Source organism: Diadema antillarum, unplaced genomic scaffold (assembly GCF_040938485.1).
Source record: "Diadema antillarum isolate AM-2024a unplaced genomic scaffold, OU_Dant_1.0 seq00000881_RagTag, whole genome shotgun sequence".
Taxonomy (NCBI): domain Eukaryota; kingdom Metazoa; phylum Echinodermata; class Echinoidea; order Diadematoida; family Diadematidae; genus Diadema; species Diadema antillarum.
This window is the reverse complement of record NW_027271745.1, coordinates 126,558-142,991: the sequence shown is the minus strand read 5'-3', so window position 1 is coordinate 142,991 and position 16,434 is coordinate 126,558.

Genomic DNA, 16,434 nt, shown 5'->3' with positions numbered 1-16,434 from the left:
GATTTAGTTAATAGCCCTATGAAAACAACGAAGACAATGAAAAGAGTATAATTAACAGTTATAACTTCTAGAAAATCTTGCAACATAACAAAACTTGGTCTTGGACGAAGAACGGAGAGAGAGAGAGAGAAAAAAGAGTGTCATCGGAAAACAACATAAAGGGCAAAGAGACAAAAAGGCAAAGAAAGACAGGTGTAACAGAAAGACAAAGAAATAGAAAGAACTAACTCTCCTATTAGAGTGGACTTCACCCATGAATACAAACATTATCTGTTCTACTTGTGATCTCTTTTCACAAGGAGTATATGTGCATGAAATAAATGAAAAAAAAATTGAGCAAAGAACTATCTATCTCAAGAACCATCTAAGCAAGAACAGATGCAAACTGACGCAACAAACGCAAGAACATCCCCCCCCCAAAAAAAAAAAGATATTAAACCAAACAAACAAACAGCTTTTACCCATAAAAGGCACGGGAAAGAGTTAGATTCAGAGTGACTCTCAACTGAAGCATATATGATAAAAACATATAGCCAGTATAATACACAGGATCTATGCTCATTAAAAGGTATGACATTAAACAGTATCTTCATTAATTTCATAGTGTGTCAAGCCGGTAACTGGTTCGTAGCGCCATGCTCAAGATTGCTCTTTTTACCAGTGATAATCGCGAAATCTCTTCGAGTGAGATTACGTTAACATAAACATGATAGACTGCAGCTGCAAAGAGCATATTTCTGTCATGATCAAAGTATACTATCAAATTACATGAGAGTTAATATAATGAACATTGATACAATCAACTAGTTTCACAAAACACACCTTCTTGCAAGGGTGGATACTGCATGGTGAACAGATAAAGGATTTCATGCTCAGCCCTCGAAGATATAAGGAGTGTAACATATTCATGTATACAAGCAACTAACACTATTCCTGTCCTGCACAGCATCTTTACACAAAGCATGCCAACGAAATGAACATTATCATAATGAAACACAGCAGTAGGAAACAAAATAATAGATACAAATCCAAAACTTACGTAAATTCAACGGCAATAAAACAACAGGAGATGTGCTACATGCACATGCGCCACCACTAACACCTCCTCTCGACACCAGCGCTTGCAGACTAACTTGTCAAGCACTCAAGAAACTTTCTGTCTTGTGCGTCTCAGTGACTGAGAACAAGGCGACTGGCGTGTTGCATAGAGTTAGATTAAAAATGGTCATCAGTGAGCAGGCACAGTTTTTGACTACTAATACTTGGTTGTTCAGTAAACATATAGCAAGATAAATATTAGTCTCCAATTATTATTCTACAGCACTCTTAATGTTTGAATATGCAATAATATGCCTGATAGAGTGCAATTTTACTGTAGCAGCCTGCCAAGAGTGACAGAATCTACTCTGCACTCTGCATGATTAATATATATATATATATATATATATATATATATATATATATATATATACATATACATATATATATATATATATATATATATATATATATATATATACATATACATACATATATATATATATATATATATATATATATATATATTCATTTATTTTTTGTTCTCCGCTCAGAGAAATAGTACACAAAGACAATAGTGACTGAGACTCTATGTGAGAACATAAATAGATACATTTTATATATTCACCACATCATTCCATATTATCCCAGCGTTGCAATGATTAAGGAATGGTGACCTTTAATAAGGTTTGTGTCATACATGTAGTTACCAATTTGCCATCTTATTTTGAAATGTACAGGTGACTAAAAATACAAGATTAGCTAAAATGTTTTATCTTTGTATGATATCATGTTTTGTCCTGTTTGAATATAATAATTTTTTATATCTGCGGCTTCCCTACTGCTCGAACTTTCTTTTTCTTTCTTTTTTTTCTTTCAATTAGCAAATACCCTATCAAAGAAAAAAAACCAAAAACGTTTTGATAGGTCATTAAAGTTTTGAATAACCAGAAAGGTTAATCTAAGGGCACATGTGTGACGACGCATTGATAACACACGTGATATTGTTGACTGTAAATTACAATGACTGAGATAGAGCCTACACGACACCACTCATGATAAAGATTTGTCTGTACAAATGTCATTCGTCGTCAGACCATGGTGTGCCCTTGGAAAAAAAAAACAAACAAACGTTTTTACCGACATGGTGTTATATTGTACCTCCATGGTACCTACCAAACGTGATTAGCTATTGATTAGCTTACCCATGGTTGTTAACTTTAAAAAAAATGTATACTAAGCAGATACTGCTTAGAAACAAAATAGAAATTGCTATCATAATCCCAAGATTACATTGTATCCGACCCTAAAGGTGGAGAAATACTTTTATTATTATTTGATTATCGAGGTCACAATAGTCTGGTAGGAATGGGGGGTCCCCATGCACCCCCCGAACACATTTTTTTAACTTACTTTTTTGTAACCCTTAGGGTGTCTAGTTAATGAATTTTTTTGTTCCCAAGAAAAAATCGTGTCCCATGGGGGTCATTGGCGGCCATCTTGGCAGCCATCTTGGATTTTCAGGGAAAATCATTATTTTCCATAACTTTTGAACTACACAGCATAAAATTAGAAATAAAGCATTTCTTCAGGATAAACTTGACACGAGGAATCGATTGCAATGGTTATTAACATGATTAAAGCAAGTTTGAAACAAGAAAAGCATAAAAGCATGCAAATTTCGGTGTCATTTTCACCGAAAAATACCCAAATAGTTTAACTTTTCAATTACACAACATACAGGGAAAAATAAAACAGTACTCCAGAGTTAATACGGCATGAGGAATCGTTTGAGATAGTTATTTACATGATTAAATCAAGTTACATACAAGAAAAGTCCACAAATGCGAGGAAAACCAGTGTCGTTTACTCTAGAAATATTCCCAAGTAGTCCATATACATGTACATGACAATCTCATACCATCAAAGAGTGACTAACCACTTTTTCTTAACAGTCTGGTAGAAATGGGGGAGGGGTCCCATGCATCCTCTTTTTTCTATCCCTTAGGGTGTCTATTTGATGATTTTTTTTTTGTTTCAAGTAAAAATCTTGTCACATGGGAGTTATTGGCGGCCATCTTGAATTTCCAAGGAAAATCATTAATTTCTATAACTTTTGAACTTTCCAACATACAAGGAATAATAAAACATTTCTTCAGGGTAAATGTGACATGAGGAATCGAGCGAGATGGTTATTTTCATGATTAAAAAACGTCTCATACAAGAAAAGTCCAAAATATGAAAAATTCTATATCGGTTACACCGAAAAGTACCCAAATAGTTGCTACATACATGACAAATTGTATACCTCACAAAGTGACTGACAACTTTGTCTTTTGATCATTGCCCAAATAGGCCTTTTTTGTTTTGTGTCAAAAACATTAAATAAAATCTGAAGAGAAAAATTAATTTCAAGCATTGTTATCCCCTCACTTGGTGAAATCGAATAAGAATTTAAGCACTATGGTAATTCATATGCAACTACCCTTAAAAGGGGGTGACACGTGATAATGATGTTGATCACAACAAGTGAAAGCGACTAATGGACAAAGATAAAACTTGAACTGTAATTTAACATTCTTTGTGCGCGTTCAATTTCGTTTCATTGTGTATTACCTGTGTATATTGATTGGAAATGAAAATAAAAAAGCATACATGTGAACATGCATGCATGTGTGAAGTGAAGTGAACGTAGGAGGCCATTATCTTGAAAGATTCATGACACATGGTAGCGTTTAATTACATGCGTTAAAACATCAACGGCATATAAGTAGACCTCTTCAACTGTCTTGACATAATTATAGGTTTTTCTCTGTTTCATCCATTTTCAATGTATATCAGTCAATCGATCATATAATTTCTTGCATTACGTGTGGGGGGAATGTATCCTACAAACCGAGCTTTTTAGCATTCCTCCCCATTTCCAACATTTTCGTATACTTACAATTTTTCTGTAAACTTATCCTTTATTTTGTATTATGGTGAAATATATGTACTGTATTCAATTTCTGTAATATATTTATATGTTTTTGTTGGAAATGAAAAATAAATGAATGAAATGAATGAATGAATGAATGAATGAAATGAAAACGAGTTTGAGTTGGGATTTTTTCAAGGAAACAATCACTGTGCCAAAATCTTGAGCCGATTTCAAAAATTTTGATGCCAAAATATTTTTAATTTATACTCAGGTTAAAAAAAGCAATTCATTCAAATGTATTTGTTGAAAGCTTATTGTCCGAAAACAAAGAGACAATTTTCATTTGACAGCCGAAAATCTACCCTGTGAATAGGGACTGTAAATCAATGTGGATTGCTGCTACTTCAATTTAGAAATATTTGCATATGAATCGCTTTTGTGCTTATATCCTGTATACATTCAATTCAAGTTCACATTGATTGGAATTAAGTTTTCTTTCGAATTCGGTGAAGAGTTGTCTGATACAAGACACAATATTCAAGATACTTTCAAAAGACAAAATGATATTTTAAATGGGTTAGTCAAATACCGATTAGTGATTGGCTGAACACAGTCACGTGATGGAGGTACATTCGTTATGTTCGCCCATGGGCGAACATTCTTGTAATGTTCTTCCATGGGAAAACATTTTCACGTAACAAATGACAGAATTAAGGCCTAGGACCACACCACACTTATAACCTCCCTCAGTAGCATTTCAAACCCTTCGGGTGGAATATTGGGTATGTTCCCTCCGCCGCCAGTCATCATCTATATATTTTAACATCTGTGACATGTGTATATGCTTTCCATGAAGTACGGAATTAACGTATATTGAAAAAATAAAGAAACACAATATGACTTCACTTTCCTAAAAGTATTCTGAATTCTCATCCTGTGTAACTGTACAAACCACAGAAGCGGTTATGCGATATATCAGCTTTTAATTTCACACTTCTTTAATTTCTAGTCATCATCAAAACGATCATTGTAATCAATGTCTGGCTCCTCTTCTTCATCCTCCTTCATCTCCTCAGTAATTGTCTGAAGCAAGTCAATGAGGGAGGTCGGAAAGAAAGGGCCACTTGACCACACTGGCTCCATCATAACAAAGGCTATCTTCTGCTATCCTTGCCCAGGTTCAAAGTGGTCATAGAGCATCAGAAGATTGGTTGGTCAGCTCTCTTTAAGATGGCAAGGCAAAGGGTCACACATTTAATGTGTGGGATAAAGTTGTCTCTGCAAGGTGGGATCATGAAGAAATCCACATTGGAGTTTGTCATTTGTTCACCCTCTCCCATCATTTACTTTGGATGATGCTGCTGTAAATAGACTTCTCCAGCTCTTATGGTCATACCATGCAAGGAGGTTTATATGAGAGAAGCCATACCTCCTTGGTCATACATTAGGCATGTGAATGCTCCAATGTCTTCTGTCACCTCTTATTGGCTCTACAGACCACCCATCACCAAGATTTAAGTGGGGGATAAAACATTGGCACATTTTAAAGTCACGTTCTAAGATTTCAGCAGTGTTCATTATAATGTAATATTGAACATTTTACCACATTTCAGTAAAATATTGCAGAAATCATAATGTCATATCCTACTCTCACTTGAATGCTGTGTGTTACATGGGGTGGCTTTGTAGATTCGTTAATAGGGGTCCAACTTTGCCCCTACTCTTGAAGGCACTTGTTACATCTTCCCCTGTAAACACATGTAGTCCAAGTATATTGTGGTACAGTAGCCAGCTCCCTTTGATTCTGTATGCCAGTTCAACGACATTCACAATCTGGCAATGCTCGACAGTCCATTTATCAAGAGAGATAGTGAGGGTGACGGAGTAAGCATGGTGCAAGAAGATCAAGAAAATGCCTGTGTCTGGTATCCTTACTACAGCTGCTTTGTACCCAAGCTTAATAGTGGAATACTCGAGGTAGGGCGCTACCCTGGTGTCCTTCTCCTGGTTAGACAGCAGCTCATGGACAGAGCTTTTTGTCCCCTGGGATGATTGGGTGAACAGAAAGAATGTAACAGGAATCACTTAAGCTTCAGAGAATGTGATTTCTGTTATACATTCCTTTTGTTTACACAATGTCATGTTCCAGGAGACAATGGTGCAATATCCATGAGTGACTGTCTAACCAGTATAAGGAGACGGACACCAGGGTCGTGCTCTACCTCAAGTGCGCTGCTAAGCTTGGATACAAGGTAGCTTTGGCGAGGAATACAGACACACATTTTCTTGATCCCCTTGGTCCATGCTTAATCCATTCTACAATGTAGTATCTTTCTTAATAAACGGACGGTCACGTATTGCCAGGTTGTGAATGTCAATTAACTTGCATATAGAATCAACGGGAGCTCATTACTGTACCAAAATACTTGGACTGTATAAATGTTTTCACCGGGGAAGATGTAACAATTAAAGTGCCTTCATGGGTTGGGAAAAGTTGGACTCCTAAAGAATCTACAAAGCCACCCATATAGCATTCAGGTGAGAGTTGTTTGATATGATGATTTCAGAAGTATTTCACTGAAATCTAATAAGTTGCTCAGTATCATATCATATTAAAGACTACTGAAATCTTAGAATACGACTTTACAATATGCCAAGTTGAGTGTTTTTTCCTCACAAATCTTGGTGATGGGTGGTCTGTGGAGCCAGAGGTGACAGATGACATTGAAGCATTCACATGCCTAAAATGTATAGCAAGGCCCGGGAGAAGTCTATTATAATGGCGTTCGCAGCATCATGCTGAAACAGATGGTGGGACAGGGCGAGCAACTGATGACCAAATCCAAGGTGGATTTCTCCTTGCTCCCACCTGGCAGAGGCAACCTTATTTCACACTTTCAATGTGTGAACGACGGGTACCACCTTGCCATCTTCAAGCGATCTGACTAGCCAATCTTCTGGTGCGCTACCTCGTTCATCCTGGACAAAGGTGGCAGAAGACAGCCTTCGGTATCATGGATCCGGTGTGGCCAAGTGGCCCTATCCTTCCCCTTCCCTCATTGACTTGCTTCAGAAAGTTACTGCGTAGACAGAGGAGGATGAAGAGGAGGAGCCAGATATTGATTACAATGATCGTATTGATGATGACTGGAAATTACAGTAGTGTAAAACCAGAAGCTAACATATCGCTTACCGCATCTGTGGTTTGTATGATACACAGGATGAGAATTCAGAATACTTTAGACAAAGTAAAGTCATATTGTCTTACTTTTTTCGATATGCGTTAATTCCATTATACTTTATATGTATGAAAAACCAAAGCGGCAAATATATATACATATATATATATATATATATATATATATATATATATATATGTATATAATATTTATATAATATGTATATATATATATATATATATATATATATTATACATATAGAGTGGATTTCTGGCTGTCAAGTTAAATTCATATTTTTTTTTCAGACAGGAAGGCTTTAAACAAATACGTTTGAATGAACCATTTTTAACTTAATCTTAAATAAGTTTTAATGATAACAATCTGGCACCTAAATTGGTGAAACCGACAGAGCATTTTGGCACAGTGATTTCCTTTATAGAAATACCCTTACTCAAACTCTTCAAATACAAAATTAAATGAAATAAAAGATGCACACAAAAAGTGTTCAATTATATTTTAGGTTTGAATTTTGTTGATTAGTCACTGTCACATGTTGTGATCAAAATTTGTATGTTCACCTCTTTTGATCTGCTATTTTCGGGGTATCTGCATATGAATTGCCATCGTGCTTACATTTTTCATTTGATTTCAACAAATGAGGCGTCAAAATGCTTAGAGTTGCATGTTGCATCTTTTTTTTTAATATACAAAACACCATATTTGAGCTATGATCTAAAGACAAAGTGCTAAGTCATTTTTTTTAGGTAGTCTGTCATGTATGTATACGGATTTGGGGTAGTCTACAGTGTAATGACACCAAATTTTTCGTATTTTGGCCTTTCTTGTATCAAACTTGCTTTAATCATATAAATAACCATCTCAATCGATTTCTCATGACACAGTTACCCTGAAGAAATGTTATATTTATCTCTGTATGTTGTAAAGTTTAAAAGTTACAGAATTTACTGACTTTCCTCTCGAATCAAAAATGGCCGCCAATGACTCCCCCCCCCCATGTTTAATTGGAAACAAAAAAAAACAAAAACAAAAACAAATAGACATCCTGAGGGGTGCATGGGGATCCCCCATTCCTACAAGACTATTAAGACTTTAGTGGTTAGTCAATCATATGAGGTATATTATAATTGTCATGTATGTATATGGACTATTTGGGCAATTTCCAAAGTAAACGACACTGGGTTTTTTTCGCATTTTTGGTTTTTTCATGCATCATACTTGTTTTAATCATGCAAATAACCATCTCAATCGATTCCTCATGCCAAATTTACCCTGGAGATATTATTAACATGTCCTTGTATGTTGGAAAGTTCAAAAGTTATAGAAATTAATGCTATTCCTCGCATATCCAAGATGGCTGCCAATGACCCCCATGTGACATGATTTTTACTTGTAAACAAAAAAAAATCAAATAGACACCCTTAGCGATACAAAAAGGAGGGTGCATGGGGACCCCCCCCCCCCCCATTCCTGCCAGACTGTTAAGAAAAAGTAGTTAGTCTACTCTTAGGAGGTATGAGATTGTCATGTATATGTATATGTCCTACTTGGGAATATTTCTAGAGTAAACGACACGGGTTTTCCTCGCATTTTTGGACTTTTCTTGTATGTAACTTGATTTAATCATGTAAATAACTATCTCAAACGATTCCTCGTGCCGTATTAACTCTGGAGTACTGTTTTATTTGTCCCTGTATGTTGTGTAATTGAAAAGTTAAACTATCTGGGTATTTTTCGGCGAAAATGACACCGAAATTTGCATATTTTTAGGCTTTTCTTGTTTCAAACTTGCTTTAGTCATGTAAATAATCATTGCAATCGATTCCTCGTATCACATTTACCCTGAAGAAATGCTTTATTTCTAATTTTATGTTGTGTAGTTCAAAAGTTATGGAAAATAATGATTTTCCCTGAAAATCCAAGATGGCTGCCAAGATGGCCGCCAATGACCCCCATGGGACACGATTTTTTCTTGGGAACAAAAAAATTCATTAACTAGACACCCTAAGGGTTACAAAAAAGTAAGTTAAAAAAATGTGTTCGGGGGGTGCATGGGGACCCCCCATTCCTACCAGACTACAAAGACCGTCAAAAGAGTCTGTGGTATAGGCTCCTACCTGTGTTACAGTTTTAGAAGAAAATTACTGGTTATCATATTTCATTCTGTTTCACTATGTATTTCATATTTGTGTATTTCTTCGGTTTTTTTTTTTGTTGTTTTTTTTGTTAGGGGTGATTTTAATGAGGAAAAGAGAATAGGTCTTTAACGTGCTAAGCAAGTACTTGAGTAAAAAGTAAATCTGTGGTATTTTTGCTGCTGAGACTTTATCTTTACATCAAGGCCAAACCACACAAAAAAGAGCGAACTATTTGTATAGGTCATGAGAAAAAAAATACCCAGAAAGGTTGAAGGGCGTGAATGTGACGATTCATTGATAACTGAGTACACATACTTCATTGTGTTGACTGTTGGTCGATGGGGGAAATGACTTCACGACATATCGACACTCCATAACTTAAGCATGTTGTTTGCACAAAGATCGCTTGTTGCTACTCTTGATTCACCCACGTAACCAAAACGTTTTGTACCGATCACTACGAATGCAAAGAGTCTACTTTTTAAAAAGAGTATCTGAGTTTTTGAAGAGGACCGTGTGTTTATTGTATTTTTTTCCACTGGACAGGTTTGTATTTTGTTTGTTTGTCTCTTTGTTTGTTTTGTTAGGGTGTTGTTAACGAGGAAAGTACACTCTAAAAAAAAAAAAAGGAAATGATAATCCAACATTTTGAAATTAATGTTGTCATTCCCCAACATTTTTGTTAATGTTAAACTTAGCGGTCAAAATGTTAGATTTTGCCATTTCTGGAATAGTAGTTCAACATTTTGAATGCCAAATTTCACAATTGGAGTTTGAAATTTAACATTTAGAGGAGTGACAATATTAGAATTTTGATTTAGCATTTATTTATTCATTTATTTTAAAGTTTAATCATCCTTGTCACAAGCACCAAACATTTACTTATTGTTCCCCTTTCCGGGTCAAGTTTGTATACTTTACAGCTGCGCAATCGCCACTACGCACAAAATGAGCAGTGCCTAGCGACGGGTTCTTGCTGCTTTTGTACTGGCGTGAAAGTAATATACATGTAATTAGCGCGTATCAGGGCAATTACTCCCGAGGACAATGTATACCTCCGGCTAAACACTAGTTAGTGCTAAGGTTAAAGTCAAGATTATGGTTAGGGTTGGGTTAAGGGATAGGATTAGGTTGCGGATTAGGATTAGGGTTAGGGTCAGGGGAAGGGTCTGTGGTAAACGCCCTAGCCCCAATAAGTGACCTTTAGATCTGCGACGCGAGCGCTCAGACGACGCTACTCGATATTAGATTCGGCGCTCAGAGGGGAGACCCACTGTGTTCTGCACATGCGTTTAAAGACAGCTGTTTCCATAGTCAAACCCGAGAGAGGGTGCGTCGGAAACTTAAGCGTCGCAGGTCTAAAGCTTGTTATTTTCCATCTTTATGTAAATAACACACTAAGTATCGTCTTGTGCAATTTAAACCTCCAGACATAATAATTGCACCTCATTAATGTCAAGGCACACTAACAGGAAAGGGATTCAAGGGGGCGCTGTTGGACGACGTGATGTCCAGTCCTAGCGTGATGTAGCGCCATTGATCGAATACCAGTACGAAGATCGACGATCTTTTTCATGGTAAAAGTCTAAGTAAAGTAGTGTTGGATTGGAATTCCAGGAGTTTTTTTTTTCCCGAGAGCCTATATTTTGTCAGTAATTTGCAGGGTAGCTGATTGCTTTTAATATCATCATACCTGGTGGTTGATATCAAGTGAAAGCTCAACATAAATGGGAAAATGTAAAATTTAGCGTTCAGATACCTTGTAGTAGTTTGGTTGAAGTTTTCAAGATCTACCAAGATCTACCAAGCTGACCGTTACTAGTAGGGCGCTCTCTACTGTTTTGACTCGAGATATGATTGAAACAAAGAGATTATATTAGGTGTGATTGCGGACGCGTAACACCCGTAATAACACTGTATCTGACTTGTACCTCGCTCGGATGATCACGTAACTCTCTAGAAATTTTGTGCCTTGGACATTGGTTTCATTTTTTTTCTCTCTGTTTCTCTTTTTTATATATTCTTCCACATTTATGGGCCCTAGTTCATAAATCGTCATTCCTTTCAATTGTATCAAGTATGAATATATCTCATACTAGCATCTGGGAATCTACACCATACAAGCAGCAATGCTTTGATGTAGATTCCTCATATTCCACATGTTTAATTGTCTTAAATGCTGTATTTGACAATTCACCCATGCATTTTTTTTCTTGTACAATATGTTTAAGGTTTATTTGTTGAAACGTGGAATATGGAACCATAAAAACAAACAAACAAACAAACTACTGAACGACCTTGCTTTGATCCCCCGTGTGTCCAAGACAATAGCACTACATGTACATCGGCACATGCACTAATCGGTGACTATGATTGTGATGGCCCGGCAAGCGGGACTTTCAAACCAGTGTTGTTGTTGTTGTTGTTGTTGCTATTGTTGTTGTTGTTGTTGCTATTGTTGTTGTTGGTGGTGGTGTTATCGTTGTTGTTGTTGTTGTTATTGCTGTTTTTCTTGCTTTCATAATATGAATCTGAGACCCTAATTTGTATAACTCATCTATAAGACTTTTCATATGTGCGCCATATACTTATATACATGAATAAAATTTTTTCTCTACTCCTGATATAAATCAATGATGGTTTATCACACAAAGCTCTCTCTCTCTCTCTCTCTCTCTCTCTCTCTCTATATATATATATATATATATATATATATATATATATATATATATATCATATATATGTACATGTATATACACATGTATATAATATCAGAGCAAGGAGATTCAAGAGAATGGAGTGACAACTGTCTTATTTCCCTTGCTAGATGTTCGATGCCGCCGCTCAAAAATATTTGAAGCATGTGCCAAACAGGATCTGCCACCCAGATAGGAAGACAATATGACTCGTGTCTCATTGCATAATCACCAGCCACTTTCTAAGGAAGATATGTCTTTGTGATGGTAATTACTTTCCGCTATCCCTTCTTATACAAGGTAGGTGGTACAGACACGAGGATGTGCGAATAGAAATTGCGCAAAAAATGCTGAAATAAAGATGAAAATTACTCGACTGGGCATACCCGGGCACTAATCTGATATATCTATCAATAAAGAATTATATTTGAAGATTATTCCATGTTAGTTTTATGTGTTGGAATTAAGCGGAAAAGTGATAAAACCGGCTTTCCAGGATGGTACAGTTTTAAACATTTTCACATGATACAGCTCTGATTTACACTTTTGCACAAATTTCTGCACGGGATTGACTTTTGTATTACATGCTTTACCATTTAGTGAAATTTCAGTTCATTTCATTTCATAATAAGCAAAATATGGCCAATATTATGCTAACGTTCAAAATGAATCTTCAGATTGCTCAGCAAGACGGCGGCTTCGAACATCAATCATAAAGGCACAAATGCACCTGTGAAATTCTTTTGTACATCAATAGAAATCTGACAACCGTTTATATAATTGCACACAGTTGGAACTCCAACTCTTAAACCTCCTTGGTCAGAGTAATTACTCTACATGGAAACGGTAAAATAAATGTAAATGATAACTGCATGATAGAAAATAAAGTGTACAACAGTTAATATGCTATTCACAAATTTTTGGGAGTAATTTCTCTATTTTCCTGCTATTACCATTGATTGGCCAACATGTGGACTATGAAATACTACACACACTCACACACGCGCACGCACACTTACTATATATATATATATATATATATATATATATATATATATATATACATATATATATATATACATACATGATTAGGTAAGAAGTATGCCAAAGAACGACATAACACAAAATTTTCAGTCTTTTACGGTTTTTTTAAATTCAATCTTGTATTATCCGTATTTACACAATTCATTACACTGTTTTAGATATAGCTGCTTCCTTTTCCCACACTCACATTTTTATTTGCACACAGAGGAGTAACTTAACTCAATGTTTTATTTATCCTCGTTGGAATCATACACGCTGGTCTGGTCGGCGAACCAGTCTCACGTATAAACGTGTATTATGACCCCCATTAATGAAATCCTGTTCGGTGAGTGGTCGTCATATATAATGTGACCATTCATACCACTGATATGATGTTAATGATGTTGAAAACAAAAATGCCGATATAGAAAATTGTGCTAGGCCGTGACGACATTATTGGTATAGTGCACTATACCATGAATGTGGTCATATTAAATGCCATGGACCAATGGTCTTTGATCGATAGCGTGTGTAAAGTGCTATCGGGATCTCGGCACAAATTTGGATGAAACTGATCCATAACATATTCATGACCAGGATTACACTTTGACTGATAATTATGAAAAGTGTAAACAATTATATATCTGTTTACGCTGTTATTTTCGCGTACATATATTTTCGCAAATGAGGTCATAGACATTTTCGCGAGATGTAGTTTTCGCGAACTGACGCCGACGCTAACGTAAATGCACTATTACCCTAGTGCATAAAGACATTTTCAGGTGTTGATAAATTGGCGATCCAACTGTGTTTCGCGAAATTCGTTGGAGGGATATAAAACGAATATATCATGCATTGTTTAATTCGAGCCAGTCATATATTATAATGAAATTCTAGATTCCGAGGTGACAGAATGAAGTGCTATTCCTGCCACCTAAAATTTCAACAAGCGTCTCTCAGTGTATGTGGTATACGATAATTGTTTACAATACTAGCCTTATCAGTTGTTTTTATTCTCCCTGTATTTCCCGTGGTAATAAATAGTGCTATATATGAATTTGCTATCAATATGATCCATGGTTTCATTGTCATTTTGTTTTTATTATTATCGCTGTAATTGTTATCATTATTATTTCCTGTATCTCCTAAACCTTTCTTCATATTTAAACCACCATTGACATCCAAGTTTCATTTTTAGGAATCGCGTCCTTTCATAAAAGTTTAGTATTATTCTTCGCATTCGCCAAGGTCAGGTAAGGCAATTGAGATATAATATACAATCAATAACAGAAAACACAGATGGGCATGACAAGACACAACTGCACATAAAAAAAAAGACAGAACCGATAATTGTTTGTTATAATTAATAAGATTGTATGAAGAACTTTATTCCTTGCAATCTAGAAGAGGAAAAGTCTAACATCGGTAAAATCGCGAGGTTTGCCGTATGGTTAGGGGGTCAATGTTCCCCCAGCTCATCACAGTGTATCTGCCCTTACAAGAAAAAAACACTAAACTTTGTACACAATACTACACCCTTACAACTACACCGTATTGCTATTAAGCCTACTTCTACATCAGTTACTCCAAATACTTCTACACTACGACTGTACCACTTCTATTACTTCTTATATCCTGCGCCTTTGAATGTTCTACAGGTGTATGGCGTAATGGTATTCATCATCATCATAATTATCATTAATATTTTTATACTTGAAATAGTCTGTAGAAACCTTTTAAGGATACTATCTACATCAAAACAGATCTGTTTTGATGTAGATAGTATCCTTAAAAGGTTTCTACAAACTATCGATATGTTACTAGTTTTTATATTACAATGCTGCGACAGTGAAAGCTTGATCTTAAGAAACGGAAGGCATCTTCATTTTCATAACCATATTCCCATATTTATAATTCATATCACAATAGAGTATTGAATAAACATCATAACTACATCGAAAACTCAGTCATGAGATCAATGGAGTGTTTGTGATTCCGACTTTCATGCTCGACTCTCTCCCTCTCTCTCTCTCCGAGACTGGGGAAAACCAAGACCCTTTCAAGTCACAAGAAAGCTTGTATATCTCAACTCACAGAATTGGGTAAACACCACGTGGATTGAAAACTACATCTGTTTATGATAGTCTCGCATGTCAAATGATTAAAAGGAAAAAAAAACTTTAGTAAGTTACGGTAAGATGTGCTATTGAAACTCGTCGTTGCTATTGAGGTATATTTTCTGGCGTCCATTACAATATGATCACACCACCTCCAGATTGATAGTTATAAGGATGAAAAGATAACAGATGCTAGCTGTGCACTAAACAGTACCTACAACGTCTCCAGAACATGATTTTTAATGTGAAGCACTGTAACATTATATAATATGTATACATATAATACATAATATGTGCCTGTGAATGCCAATACTATTAAGTCTTTTATGCTTACAATGCAGCATTTCGCAGTGTAATAAATATCAAACATTCCTAACGACGAGTTGTGTAACATCCATAAGTTTCACATTGGTTGTTTTTTTCTTTTTACATACGAAATAAACATAGGATGAAGTGCTGTCACGCACCCTCACAATTTTGCTTATAATGCACATTATTTGACCAAAAGTTTTAACTCATTTTGGACATGAAATGCAAGGAAACGGAAAAAAGTCTCATCCCTTTATCAACTCAATCATTTGCAACGGCCCGGTTCAAAACCCACAAAAAGTCGCAGATGGGCATTCACCATGTCCATGAACCAAAATAGTCATTTGGGTTGACCGAATCAAATATTTAAAAGTTTATCTCACCTAAGGGAGTAATCTCTTCTCTATCTAATGTCAAAATTTGGCGGCTTGAAGCAAACTGAAATCAAGATACCAACAGTTCTTTTACGGAAAACATTTTTTTTTTTTTTTAGGGGGGGGGGGGGGGATATGCGCTGCTTTCACTGTGATTTCCATTGATACTGCTGCACAGCATGCGTTGGTGACCCTAATCTTAAATCATCTTTTCTCCTTTTTCTAAGAAAAACTGCAACCCCGAACTCACTCTCTCTTATTTCAATCCCTTTTTGAATGGGTTAGGGTGATCCAGTTTTAACGAGTTATATATCGTTTTAAAGGTTAGAGATTACTCTTTTAGATAAAGTGGAGAAGTAAAATTAATTTCCGCCAACTTTTTGTGGGTTTTGAACCGGGCGGTCACATTATTTCGCAATTTCATTTCTAATTGTTTTAAAGCAATGGGTGACTTTGTAGAGGGAATTAATGTAAAAACGATGATTTTTTTTTTAATATACCAAAAGGATTTTCTTGTGAGACCATGACAGCATGATCAATTTGATAAATTTGGCTTGTCAAATTTTTGCCGCAGATTTGTCGTTCGGCTGCATGGGCTACTGCTACACCCCATGTGGTAAAA